Below are 14,579 nucleotides of genomic sequence, written 5' to 3' on the forward strand. Positions count from 1 at the left end.
AAGGGCTCTGGTCGTTGCAGACGACGACGGGTGCGTCTCGATCATTTTGACAAATGTTGGGTCTGAAGAAGTCCGTGTTCTCAGAGGCAGTGACCTAGGGACATTTTATGATGCCACAAACGAGAAGGACTGCGAGTACAAGTTGTGTCTAGCTGCAGACGGAGGCGTTGAGGACAGTGATGATGATGACGTTGATGATGTGAGCTGCAGAACAGAAAGGCGTCAGAATACGACGGTGACAGAAGTACTTGATGTGGACGGATCTGACTTCTCAGCGGAAGGAAAGGAGAAGCTCAGAACCATTCTCAGCGAATATGCAGACATCTTCAGTCAGTATGCGGGTGATATCGGCAAGACAGATTTGCTCGAACACCACATCGACACAGGGGAGGAGGCTCCCGTGAAGCAGAGACCACGGCGGGTACCAGTTAAAATCCGCGAGCAAGTCGAGATGCAGAAGACGCAGATGATGAAAGATGGAATAATTGAAGAGAGTACAAGTCCTTGGTGCTCCCCAGTCGTCCTGGCCAGAAAGAAAGATGGAAGTTTCCGCTTCTGCGTCGATCTCCGCGCGATCAACAGCCGAACTCGCGGATGTGCGCATCCTCTGCCGAGGATCGACGAGGCGTTGGATACCCTAGCGGGGGCGACGTGGTACACGACGCTCGACATGGCGACCGGTTACTGGCAGGTCCCGCTGGCCACAGAGGACCGAGAAAAGACGGCGTTCTCCACGGGCAAAGGACTCCATCAGTTCAGGGCAATGGCCATGGGTCTCAAAAATGCTGGAGCCACATTCCAACGACTCATGGAACTGGTGCTTGCAGGTCTGGACTCGAAACGCTGTTTAGTCTACCTTGATGACATCATCATATCAAGCAGATCCGAGGACGAGCACATCGCAACGCTCCGTGATGTCTTCAAGCGAGTGAGGTCGGCGAAGCTGAAGCTCAAACCAGAAAAGTGCCGCCTCGCAAAGCGCGAAGTTACGTTCCTCGGTCACCGGGTCGCAAAGGAGGGACTCCTACCGGACCCACATAACATCCAGAAGATACTCGACTGGGCTCCACCGAAGACGGAAGAGGGCATGAAGAGCTTCCTCGGATTGTGCGGATATTACAGCCGTTTTGTCCCACAATACATGGATCTCACGAAGCCGCTGAGGGAAGCCAAGGTGGTGGGTGACCACCTGACGTGGACGCCGGAAGCTGAAGCAGCTTTTGAGAGTCTGAAGCAGGCGCTGACTGCACCTCCAGTGTTAGCCCTCCCTACGTTCCGTGGTACATTCGTCTTGTACACGGATGCATCCGACTCTGCAGTCGGTTCAGTGCTCGCGGAGCGGGTGGGTGACACGGAGAGAGTCATCGCCTACGACAGCAAGGTGCTGACAAAGCAACAGCGCAGATGGCCAACATATGATAAAGAACTCTGGGCCATCGTCCACGCCATCCGGCGATTCAACCAGTACACAGTTGGAGCAGAATTCGAAGTCGTGACCGATCACAAACCACTCACGGGTGTACCGGAGTCCATCAATGTGGAACGTGACGGGACGGGAAGACGTGGCCGGTGGGCCATCGAGCTGAGCTCTTACCAGTTCCGGGTGGTTGTCCGGCCGGGCCGTGATCACGGCAATGCCGATGCGATGTCCCGGCAGCGACCAGTCAACGGCAATATCTGGACGGGCAAGCGCAGCAAGTCTTGTCCCGCCGAAGCCGGTCAAGCACCCGTGCATACCGCAGCTACAAGAGCCCAAGAACCTGCTTCTGGTGGAGAGGAGGAATGTGTGGGGAAGACTCGAGGCGCAGCAGAACTTGACCAAGTCTGCGCACTGCCTACTGCGCCACCTAGTGCGAAGGGTGACCAGGCGGGACGCCTAATCACTGAAGTACCAGGACAATCGGAGTTGCAGACGGCGCAACAAGAGGACGAGGTCCTCAGTGTCATGCGGAACGCCTGTCTGGGCAGTCGGGAACCACCACCCGATCACCCTCTCGCCGAGTGGGAGCTACTGCGTGGGAGCTGGACGCAACTCGAAGTGCGGGAGGGCGTTCTCGGCATGAGGACGAAGTGGGGCTTCCGGGCCCTGGTCCCCGATTCGATGCGACCAAGAATCATGACGCTCGCCCATGACCATCCGACGTCCGCACACTTGGGACGGAGTCGAACAACGGAAAGAGTGCGACAGCGCTTCCTCTGGCCCGGCATGTTCGCTGACATCCGTCGGTACTGCAGCACGTGTGACCTTTGCCAACGGCGCCATCGCCCTGCACCGAAGAAACGGGCTCCTCTGGTGACGGAGGTCACGAGTCAACCATTCCGCAGAATTGCGATTGACATCACTGAGATGCCGGTGTCGGAGAATGGCAACCGATATGCAGTAGTCATCATGGACTATTTTTCTAAATACGTCCGAGTGTACCCAGTCAGACGGCAGGATGCCGAAACCGTAACCACGGTGCTGTTGGATTGGGTTTACGACATGGGGGTGCCAGACAGGATTCACTCGGACCAAGGAGGCCAATTTGAGTCTGCATTGTTCCAGTGCATGTGCAAGCGACTGGGCATCCAGAAAACGCGTACAACGCCCTATCACCCTGAGAGTGATGGTATGGTAGAGCGTTTTATGAGAACACTCAAGGACATGGTCGCCAAATACGTTGACCCTCAAGGAGCGAACTGGGACGCTGACATCAAGGCGTACTGCATGGCCTACAACACCTCTGTGCACAGCGTCACCGGATATTCCCCGTTCTTTCTGCTGCACGGATTCCACCTGAAAACGCCACTCGATGCGGTCATCAACCCTCCGGATCGGGCGGTAAATATCCGGTGCTACCTTGAAGAGCGTCTAAAGGCCATTTCAGAGGCTTATCAGACGACTATCAGGAAAACCCGGGCCAGTGCTACGGAGGCTGCGACCCGATTTAACCAGCGCGCGAGCGGAAAAGGGTTCGAGGCTGGTGACCGGGTATGGATTCGGGATAATAGGGTCTCGGTCGGCGGGAAGCCGAAACTGGGACTGTACTACAAAGGCCCGGGCACCATCATCGGCCGCCTCGGAGGAGAGAGAGGAGTAACGTACCTCGTCCGTGACGACAAGGGCAAGGAAAAGGCTCTGCACTTCAACCAGCTAAAGCCAGCTGTGGAACGGGAGTCCCACAAACAGGAAACGTCTGGAAGCACCCGGAGGGACGACGCATTGGACACAGCCACAGAAACGCGTCCCAGGAAGCAGACGGGGTCCGAGGAGACTGGACCGGATCCGCTGGCGTTGTACTACCTCTGCCGGCGGGCCCGAGATCAGGTGGGGAATGGGGGTACATCTGTGCGGGGCGCGTATGTGACCAGGTCTGGCAGAGTGTCGCTCCCCCCAGATCGTTTTCAATCCTAGGCCTCGGATGCTCTCGATGTGCATCACCAGTGTGTGAATCAGTTTGTATTTCCGGTCGCGTAGTGTGTCGCGTTTCTTTGTTACTTGACCAAGTGGGAACGTTTCTTTTATGGGGGGAGGAGTGTTGGGATATTGTGACCGCGGACTGGTCGTGCGGGGCCGAGGCGCGGGCCGGGCCGGCGACTCGGCCGGCCGGCCGGCGACGGGCGAGCCGCCTGACCGCCGCGCGGTCACCGCGCATGCGCTCTGTGCCGTGGTTATATAAGGGCGCGACCGTGACCGGGCTGGGAGTCGGCGGGTCGCCGTGTCCGTGCTTGGTCTTCGGTCGCTGGAAGCACAATACACAGTGTCGTGGTATATGCAGCTTTACTTGGCCCTAACAGTAAGACGGACCAGCTAAGGTTTGAGGCCGCATATCTTGCTACACTGCTCTCGTAATTCATATCATTTATAGTCTTCGGAATGCTCAATCCTTCCTCTGTTGATATGTGTTAAGACTAAATTTAAAATTAAAGACATCTAGGTGGTGGATGCTCTTAAAGAGGGACATGTCAAAAACTCAGACAAGAAAAAACGTGGGGTAAGACGGACCACCCAGCAGTGCCTGCTATCCGTTCATGTGTGTTACACTTATGCTCTGTACTCTTGTAAGAAAAAGTAACCAGAATGGTAAAATAACCAAATGAGCCTTTATTCTTTAGGTACTCATGTGTGATGGAAGTGCAGCTAAAAGCTGGGAAAATGTGTGTTGATTGTCGTTTGGCATGAATGCATGCTAATTGAGCACTTGCATGCATGGCTCACATGCAACAAAGACTCCTTCCTGAAAAATTAGCTCACTTAAACTTCTGTCAATGTTTTTGGAAAAGAACTTTCCATATGCAGGGTACAATGGACCACCACAGGGTAAGATGGACCACAGTGGTCCGTCTTGCCCCAAATCTAAATTCTGTCATTATCATTACGGAGCGAGCGAAGCGAGCGGAGTCTTACGTAGAATAACGGAAATTTCTGAGTATGATCGGCCGGCCGGCCGGCCGTGGTCACGCTTTTGCGAGGCTTATATCTCAGCAACCACTTGACCGATTTACATGCGGTAATTTTCGTAGGGTAGCTTCATTCCTTCTACCAAGTATTGGACTATTCCCGATGCATGTGGGTGACCCCTTATGCACGTGCCACGTGCAAAACGAAGAGGTGTCACTTTTGTAATTGTTGCAATATCTCGGTAACTACTTGGCCGATTGTGCTGAAAGTTGGCATGTAGGTAGGCACCCACTAGGCAATGCATATCCATGTGCCAGAGTGGGGGTGCTGCTGCACGTGCGCACGTGCAGGGGTCGATTCCAGATCTCGAGAACGGCTGGACCGATGGCGCTCAAATTTGGCACATGGTTAGGGACCGGTTAGTAGGGTGCCGTGCAAAAGTCAGTTGGGATCCATTTTGCACGTGCGCACGTGCAGGGTGTCGCTTCCAGATCTCGAGAACGGCTGGGCCGATTGTGCTCAAATTTGGCACATTGCTAGAGACCGGTTAGTAGGGTGCCGTGCACAAGTCAGTTGGAGGTACCCCCTCGAAATTTCGCACGTGCAAGGCTCACCCTCTCGCTCGCTCCGTTAGTCGCCCCAAAAGGCGTTATACTGGTGACGTATATGTCAAATAGCCCACATTGCAAAACCTTGCCTTTCCTAAAGTGTGACTATAACTAAGTTTATAACTTTGTTCTTCACAGTTAAGTGCAAAATAGAAACTAATCATGCAAGAAAGGCGCCGTAATTGAATCACTCGTAGACCTCTTATATTAGATCGGTTTGACGAAAAACAACATTTTTTCTCAATAACTCAAAAGCTATGCATCCTAGCAGCATGAGCTCAAGGTGGCCATTGTTACGAAGGAAAACAAACATAGTGAGTGCATAAAGCAGTAGATATCAGCAGCGGTTCAGCCGGGAGGGCTGGTGGTCCGTCTTGCCCCGCTGGGCCGTCTTACCCCACCTTCCCCTACCCATAAAACATGTGTCACAGGCTGCGAATATTAGTTTTGATTTTCGGGGATATGTGCCTGCCCGGTTGACCTGACCTTGACCCTGACCTTTGCTTGACTGACCCCTACATGGAGCTGACACTCTTGTAAGCCTTATATGATGGATTGTGCACCGTTTTGACAGAGTTGATGACGAGAGGCGCCCATTGCGAAGTCCTGAAGTCCATGCTACTGAAAGCCCGATTTCAGGTGTTTGACCTGACCTTGACCTGACCTGTGACCTCAAAATTCAACTTAAAAGTACTCATCTGAAGCGTCTCGTCGCGTTCCTTCGTTTGCCGCCTCGTGCGTTTCGCTGCGCCTATTGGTTCTCGAGTTATCGGCTGGGGGCGTTTAACGCCCCCCCCCCCCCCAGCAAACGGTGGGTGGCGAAATACCCCAGCAACTGCTGGGTTAGCTGATTGGAATAGTTTGTTAGAACCCTTCTAATAAAACAAAAAAGGTTGATCTAGTCTCTAATTTGGCTTGAAATTTATGTCTAACAATCAGCAAATAAAAGGTATCATGAATTGATTCAGTGAAACTATTTTCCCGGTGAGGGGCTTTCCTGATTCTGCAGGTTTGCAGGTTTCATCCGCATTATTGGCTGTTTTCTCCCTTATATCCCCCTTTCACAGTAGTCCTAGAATGCATTCTGTGCCAAGTTATATCGCATACCTACATTCAGAGAGCCTCGCATTTGTGGACCGCTTTCATGTTAGTCAGGCGAAATAATTAGATCAAATCACTTCAGCGTTGTGCGGTGCTCACTTCCAAGGTCCTCACTTCAGTACCGTGTTATCTGGCTGTCAATATGACAGTGCCGTAACCCGCATTTTCTGTTTGAGCCTCTGGCGCTGACTGTAATCTCCTATGCTCCTGTCAGAGAGGGGAGGACGGGTCCGCCCCCACGCTCACCTCAGCGGACACGCGACCCTCCCCGCCCTGCGGACGGGCCGGGCGGAGATGGGCTAATGTGTCCGTCAGTGCGGTCGCCGGCGGGTCGGGGGCGGGGGGGGGGGGTGCTCCGGACCGCCGATCAATCGGTATTCACGGACTGTGTGACCGGAGTGCCGCGACACCACCGGGCCGCTCTAATTAATGGCGCCCCCGGCCGGATTCGCGCGCGACTCGGGCGTGCCGGTAAGTGGCGCGCCGCCCCGTATACACCGCCCGTGATGGACGGCCGCCCGGTGCGACTAATTCGGCGCGGCTCGCCCACTAATTCGCCGCGAGTGAGTTGGGCCGCGTCAGTCGTGACGTGCCGCCATCATTACTGAGCTGTTCACCCGCCCGCCGCATCATTAATGTCGCGGAACACCGCGCCATCTGCCGCAGACCGACGCCCTATTTTGGCACATCTGTGGGTCCTGGCGGCACCTTATCTTGGAAATTGGCTGATGCTACCTCATAGTCGCATCACAGCAGACAAAACTTATTTGCCAGTGATTTCTTCTTCTTTTAACACATAGAGAATGTGATGAATTTCATTTTACTCAAAACTTCAAACGGAGTGGTTTCATAGCGTAGGACAAGCTGCATGCCTGTCCTCATAAACACAGCCTTTTGCATGTCTTTAGTAACTTCAGATGACGGACAGGCATCAAAGCTTCTAATTGACTGACCTAAGCTGGAAAAAGACGCTTGAGACGTCAACATAGAAATACGAGACATTTATTTTGAACAATACCTATTAATTTGAACAACATTGAATGTAACAATGTAAATTGAACAATCTTAATTGGAAGCTCAATTAGTCCTCTGACTCAGACCGCCCTTTCAACATTCAACGATGATTGAGATTCTGCATTGAGAGCATTGAGCATTCTGCATCTGCTGCATTGAGATTTAGGAACTGTAGGTATGTAAATACGTACCTACGGTGTACAGCCTGTACCTTGTCGGCAAACTACTGACTGGACGAAAGCGATTAATGGTTCACGCCTACACAGCCTTGACATGCTTTTGCAATCCTGAGCGGTTGGAAAATCACTAGGTACGTAACGTACGAATGACGGCAGTACATTATACATACACCACCTAATCGCTTTCTGAATGATCCAAAACGTACCAATGCGCCTCGTTGGGTTGAATTAAATGCTGCAATGACAAATCGGATAAACACATGCAACTACCATGTATGTCGTAAATCATGGCAGACCCGCATTTGGTGCACAGACCAATTGTGCACGACACTTGGCGTGCCAAGGGTCTGACCGCTACCGTCAGGAGTGGACAAAAGTAGGTCCAAATGGAGAGTTTAAGTTTTTATTTGATTGCTTTCATTCCTCAATTATACTCTTCAGCCACTATTTCAAACCAAATGTACCACTCCATGAAAGGAATTTCGGCCATTCAGGACCATGCCTTCCGAGTCTTCATAAATAACGTGACGTCTCCCCCTCAGCTGAGTTGGGAAATCGCGACCGTATAGTTATTCTCCGAGCGAAGCACTTCAGGACCTTCGTATCGGACCCAATTAAATTCTTTTATCGCTAAACTATGCGCCATATATTTTGGCCCCGTTCGTCTAGCGGACGAAGTCTGATTTAGGCGGCTTGGAATTATCGGGAGTGTTCATTGAGGGTGATAAATCGGAAATAACGAACCGGTGGCTCGCGATGTGTCAATGCTTTTCACTCGGCGCATCGTCACCGAGCGTGAAAGGGGTCCACCAAATGGTGCGCTGTGTCGCAGTTCATCATCGTTACGGGTCCCCGGCCGGCGCGTGGTGTCCATTTGGAGCGCGCGGTCCGGCTGATGGGACGACGGTCCTGTGTGAGTTACGGGATGGAAAGGCGCAGACCTCTGTCACTCACCTGCCCGTATCGTCAGACAAGGACAGGACTTACGGCAAAATGGTAGGGCGACGCCACAGTACCTAATCGAAATAGCAACCAACTGATAGATTGACAAAAAGTTTTCATGATTCTTGCTTTAGAAAAATTAGCATGTAGCGTTAGGCTGCATTAGGACTGGGATACAGTGCCAATGCGATATCATTTACATTTTTACACACCAATACAGACGTGCTTGACGATCCAAGTCAGTTGCATGTCAAACCAAAAGCAGCGCACACAGGCTATTAGTTATTTCAGTCACTGGACTGTAACATGTTGTCAAATAAAGCTGTCAGCGAGCGGGCAATGACTGTCAGCGCTACGCCGTGCCAGCTGTGTGAGACATGAAACTCCTCCGCAAGTCTCGGAACTGAGTGGACGGTCGGAATGCTGAAGTGCTGAGCCTGCACCAGGTCTCCCAACGACTTCTGCTGAACCCGCAGTTCAGTTTGGCGGAATGACTCCCCGGTAAGCACCGCAGGGCCGCTTTGAGAGGGCTCCTGCCTCCACTTCGCGACTGGTCGTGACCGCGGGACAATAAACATGCCCGCAGCTGGGCAGTAAAACCACCCCCTCAGAATAATAAACACCCACCAATCTGCAATCAGCCCCCAAGCTCGAAAAAATGAGCCCCCTGTACACCACCCATAGCGTGATCGTATACAGTGTCTTGAAGAAGCCGTCAACAAACATGATAGGAGCTCTATTCTCAGGGGAGCTCTAACAATCGTCTGTCGTAATTATTTTGGGCCTCGTTTCGTGTGGCAGACAGCGTCGAGGGAGGCGCCGGAGCTTGGCTGCACAATGATTCACTCAGCCGGCCAGCTCGTGATCGACGGCATGCTAATTCGATCCACCAGCCGTTTATTGATAACCTGACGATACACCCAGTCCAGGCGCTGGGAGTTGATTGGCGAAGAAGTGGAAACACTGACTAATTATCGCCATCGCGTGACGTAATCGGCCCGGCAGTCGCGCTGCAACATGCGTGATTAACCTAACCGGTAATTATCGCCGGAACTCACCGCGGCAGTCCCCGCTCCAGTGTCACATTCTCGTCCGATTCTCGTCGCCAGCTTCGCCAGATTCAGCTGCCGCTCTCCTGATTGGCTCTGTCAGAGTGACGTGGTTGGGACGCGTCTCCTGTCATTCACCCCATCGTGCCGATGTGATTACACCGCGCTGTCAGCGGACTTCACGCGACAACACTCAGACGCTCATTAGCGTCCCAATCGGAGCGGCACGCGCACCTGGGACCGTCAGGGACCCGGTGAGGGGGTGGGTGGCAGACGAAATTATATGACGGTTCGAATTAGAGCCACGGACAGCTCTGACACTCACTCTCACAAGAAGCTCACTGGCACAAGTATATGAGGTGTTGATTGGTGACATTGAATCTCAACTATAGTCCTCGCCTGCAGAGCGGAGTAGGAGAAAGCATAAAATGTGCATAATTGCATGATGAAGTGCACTTTAATCAAGTTCTGCTCGTTCACTTATTCTTGAAAGCTCACGATTTGGGAGCGCTTTTAATATTTTTCAAATATTTTCTTAGGTAATCTGTAATTGTTTGTTTTATCGACCGTAGCTGATCGGTACGATTTTTAACTTCCAAAAGGGAAATGAGAAATTATCCAATATGCACATCATGACGTTCGCCACAAGAAATGTTACAGCCTGACAGTAGGGATCGTTTTATTCTATGATGTCACGTGTTTCGAGATCTCAAACTCCTGGAGGTCCAGACTAGTAACTACTGAGCAGACGCCGCCGAGATGGTCCCGCCGCGGCCGGTCAGCCGGGCGCGGTCCTGGTCGGTCCGGCCAGAGTCCAGCGGCCGCCTATCGACAAAGCCGGCCGGCCGCCGCGCGCCAGGATGGATGACCGGTCATCGGACGTCCCAAACGCCGTCGATGGCGACGACAATCGGCGCGGCCGCTGTGCGGGGTGTACCCATGGTACGGACCGAACGAGTGGTCACCCACTGACCGGGATGGCCACGGGACTGATCGGGTGGCTCGGCTGCCTGACCGACCGGCCGACCGACCGACCGACCGGCACGTTAGATCATACAATCTCTGTCTATTTTAAAAGCACTCAGGTGTGTGTGTATCCGTTCGCTACAAAGAAGGATAATGGATCTCATAAGCAGATGCTCCCGCTCCAGAAAACCTTTACCCGGAACCCATATCATGCTATATTTCACTGGATAGAGTTCAATAAGGCACTTCAAAGGGTTCAAAGCATTGTGTCCGTTAATCCCTGGAAGTCCATTTTACTGCGTGCGAAAAATATCTTTTCGTAGATGGCCAATGCTGAACAATGTTCAACTCTTTGGCATCCGGAATCATAAGACGCATCACATTGCATTGGCCGATATAGTTAGGATCTTGTGAGGAGGTTTTGTTCGCCAGCTTCAGAAGTTTGTTGATAAGTAGATAAGGAAAAAATGAATAGATAAATTGTTTATCCTTATCTTTAAACCTGCATTGGCTCGGGCACGGAATAAACTGCTGCAGATATCCAGTTAAGCCTTTCTTGGTTTGGTACAACTGCTGTGCAGTTTCAACGCCATACATTTTCTCAGCTGTTCTGTTCTGTTCTGAGACGGTTTGCTTCCCTGCACGGGTCGCCATTAGCGTCTGAGTTAGTTTTTAGGGCACCTCAGAGCCGCTACAAATGGCTGCACAGCAAAGGCCAGAGGTTAGACTGAAAGCGGCACCCACTTTCACTGTGGTGTGTCCAAACTACGAGTACCTCAACGAATAAGACTGTGTTGCACTTCATATGTGTTAAGTAAGGCATTGAAACATTCAACTGTTCTCGCATCACATACTCGTATATGTACACAGTTTCTTTTGAAAGCAACGCGCCACGGTGCGGCAGTGGCATCAAGCTTCCATAATGATTTTAGGACTTCCGTCAGAGGACATTTATGACATTTAAATTAAAGTTGCTCATATTGAGTGAAAATCTCATTTTCTATTCACAGCTCAGGAGATATTGAGAATATGATTCAGTGGGCGAGTCATTTCTGACTTTGGGTCAATAAACTTAAGTCGTATTTTTGGAGGAGATTCAGTATTAGCGAAAGTTCAGCGACAGGCAGATAGAAGAGGAGAGGCCGGAGCGGGACATTTTCAGTTCTCTGCTATTTCAATTTCGGTGAATACTGAGGAGGTATTTCTCGTCATTGGGCCGCCAGCGACTTTAGTTGGGTGTTGAATTTCAATGGCCTAGAAGTTTCACCGTTGAGTGGTGTCAATGCGCTAATCAGAAGTTTGCTGAGATACTGTAATTTCTTATACTGTAGTCGGTAACCAAGGGCTAGGGAATGAGGTAGAGTTGGCAAAACGGTCATCCGAAGTTAGAACAAAAAGTTAGAGGAAGCAACTATCACGACCGAACAAGTGCAGCGATGTGTTATTAGTGCTGACAGTGACGAGAGCAGCTCAAACCCATTTCTGACCTTCTGCCATCACAGGACCATCGACAGAGGAAATTTCTACCCAGACACAATAGTCTGCACCACACGAATCGGTGTCTCGCATGCCCGACAGTCGGGGACCGGCCGGAATTATTCAAATGGCCGCGGCGCCTGGGAAATCGGTCCGTATTGATACCGCGGCGACCAGAAGCGGCGGCGCTGGCCGCGTCTCTGCCGGAGCGTCACGAGACCGGCGCCAGTGCCGTGACGAGAGGACCGACCGTGACGCGTCCCCAGCACGCGCTGGCTCTGCGGCCCGCTTATGTTTCTGCCAGTTCCCAATAGTTGAATGGAATCAGGGTTAATTGTATTTCCCGGGCTTAATGCGGGCTAATGTAACGGTGGGTCTGCCGAAAGTCAAAGTTGTTGTAGTGTTCCCGGCTATTTCATGGTAATTGAAATATCAATGATTGAAAACTAGTATGTAGAAGGCAGCAATTCAATTCTAAGTTGGTAAAAACAATCCAAGTTTCGATAAAGGATCCCAAAGACAGCAATGTCATGGTTGACATCACCAGTCATCAGCCCTTATAAAAAACTTTTATTCAGGCTAGTACATACATGGATTGACCAGTGAATGTCGAGTTATTTATCATATGCTGAATTTCATGCGCTTATTGGACAGGGACACGCAATTGATCAGTGATTCTTTGACACACGGCTAAATGATATTTTTCTGCTCCACACTAACACGAGGCAGAATCCCAAATAGCAGAGGCATTATTTTCTGTACATACAGGCTATGCCATCATTAGATCAGTCAGTCGTACTCGTGACACGTCATAATATTATGCGTGGCAAATATACGACGTGGCCCAATGATGCACCTGCGACTGGTCTTTAATAGCCAGGGGGCCGTTTTATCGGATGCCACCTATTTGTCACTGGTTATGGTCTGTCAAGACGTCGCAGCAGCTACCACGGCAGTCACCATTTGTCAGCAGTTCAGCGGGTCAAGATGGACAGCAATTAGAGATGTGGTCACGGGGGTGTCCTGCATTGATTGTCATTCTGATTCCCGCCGTGCATCCGAATGGCCCTACTTTCCTGGCATTATGTAGGGTAGTTAAGGCTTTGATAGGAATTCATTACGACTTGCCAGGCGGTGTTAACGGACTAAAGGTGCGCTAAGTAAACAGTCAGGGTACCTATGTTAATTACTTCACCAACACAAGGCGGCCGGCGAATCTTTACCACGCTAAGATAACAACGCACTCTACTGTTTTTGACTAGCGCCTCGTAATTCCCGTGAAAATACAACTATTTAAGGCAATATGATATGTGCAAAAATATGTATGTTTGACAACTATCAAATTGCATAATCCTCAACTGAAAATAAATAGATAAATGCTACGAGTGAGCTAGCGCAAATTTTTTCAATGCCACTGAAGGCATGGATTGACTTGCGGTCTTTTTTTAGTAGCCCCATTCCTTCTACTCCAATATTGACTATTCTTGATGCATCTAAGTGACGGTCGCGTAGCGGCACTTATCGCTTCGAACGTTATTGCCTTTCTTGCGGACAAGCCAATCACCATTCGCACTCCACCTCACGTTTCCTTTCCCAGGCTGGCGGTCACGGTGGTGAGGCCAGCCTCGTTGGATTTCGCCCTTTCCGGAGCGGGCTTTTGGGCGGCAGGGCGGACTTTGGCTGTCCCATCGGGTCTCGAGACATTCACAACCCATTGCATCGGTCAGCGGAATTTCTCCATAGGATAGGCCATGTAGTGTAGCCTTTTGAACAGTCAACCCGGAAGGACATGTTCATACCATGGAACTATCCACATTCCGTTATTCATCCTGTTTCCTGGGTAGTGGATAGATAGATGGGGCCTGGGGAAGGGTGACCGTAGCACGCCTGCGAATGCGTCAGCGCTGAGCAGAAAAGTGAGAAAAAGGATAAGGATGAAATGGTGCTGGTCCGGCCTTGACTCTGAGGGTAAGGAAGAATGGAAACCGTTTGATGTGAAGGTATTATGCAAATTATTAACTCTCGCCGGTCGAGGCGGGGGGAGAGGGGGCGGGTGCCACCCCCATTGTTTTTTGTTTTTGTTTTTTTTTTTTTAGCTCCGAACACGCCAGCGATATACACTGAAAACAATTTAACCCAAGGCCCGCGAGTAAACCGGTGTTTTGCGGGTACCCCTATCCGCAACCATTTTTGACCACCCTCCCAGGAGTACAGTAAGGTCCCATTGCAGTGTAGTCGTCCCTGCTCTCAGCGGACTTGTTCGCTGACAGCGGTTATATCCGCTCAGAGCAAGTACGACTACACCGCAATGGGACCTAGCACTACTCCTGGGAGGGTGGTTAAAAATGGTTGCGGATAGGGGTACCCGTAAAACACCGGTTTACTCGCCAGCCTTGGGTTAAATTGTTTTCAGTGTAGAGAGCTGAAGCTTGACATACCTGGCATTTGATTCAAGCCAGATCTTGTGATACCAACCGCATCTTCAGGCCAACTCAGGTCGCTGACCTATTGGGTATGTAGTATGTACGTCATAATTGAACCTCTGCAAGGTCTTAAGATGTTGCAGCTTCGCAACGTTCTCTGTGCCACAGGAACTTTTACATGTGGAGATGAAGCTTATAGGATGCAGTACCCATAGCAGGGCCTCCTCTAACATGTTAACTGGGGGGGGGGGGCGCGGCCCCCCCCCCCAGTGATGCCGCTGCCCCCCCCCCCCAGTGGAGCTGAAATCGCGTCACTGGGGGGGGGGCACACAGTTAAACCAATAATGTAGAAAAATGAGGAAATTTCACTAAAAGCGTACCACACAAACAATCCAGATTCCAGACTATCTCCACGATCACCACGTTACTAATTTTAGTTT

This window comes from Amphibalanus amphitrite, unplaced genomic scaffold (assembly GCF_019059575.1).
Source record: "Amphibalanus amphitrite isolate SeventyFive unplaced genomic scaffold, NRLGWU_Aamphi_draft 000265F_arrow, whole genome shotgun sequence".
In the NCBI taxonomy this organism is placed as follows: Eukaryota; Metazoa; Arthropoda; class Thecostraca; order Balanomorpha; family Balanidae; genus Amphibalanus; species Amphibalanus amphitrite.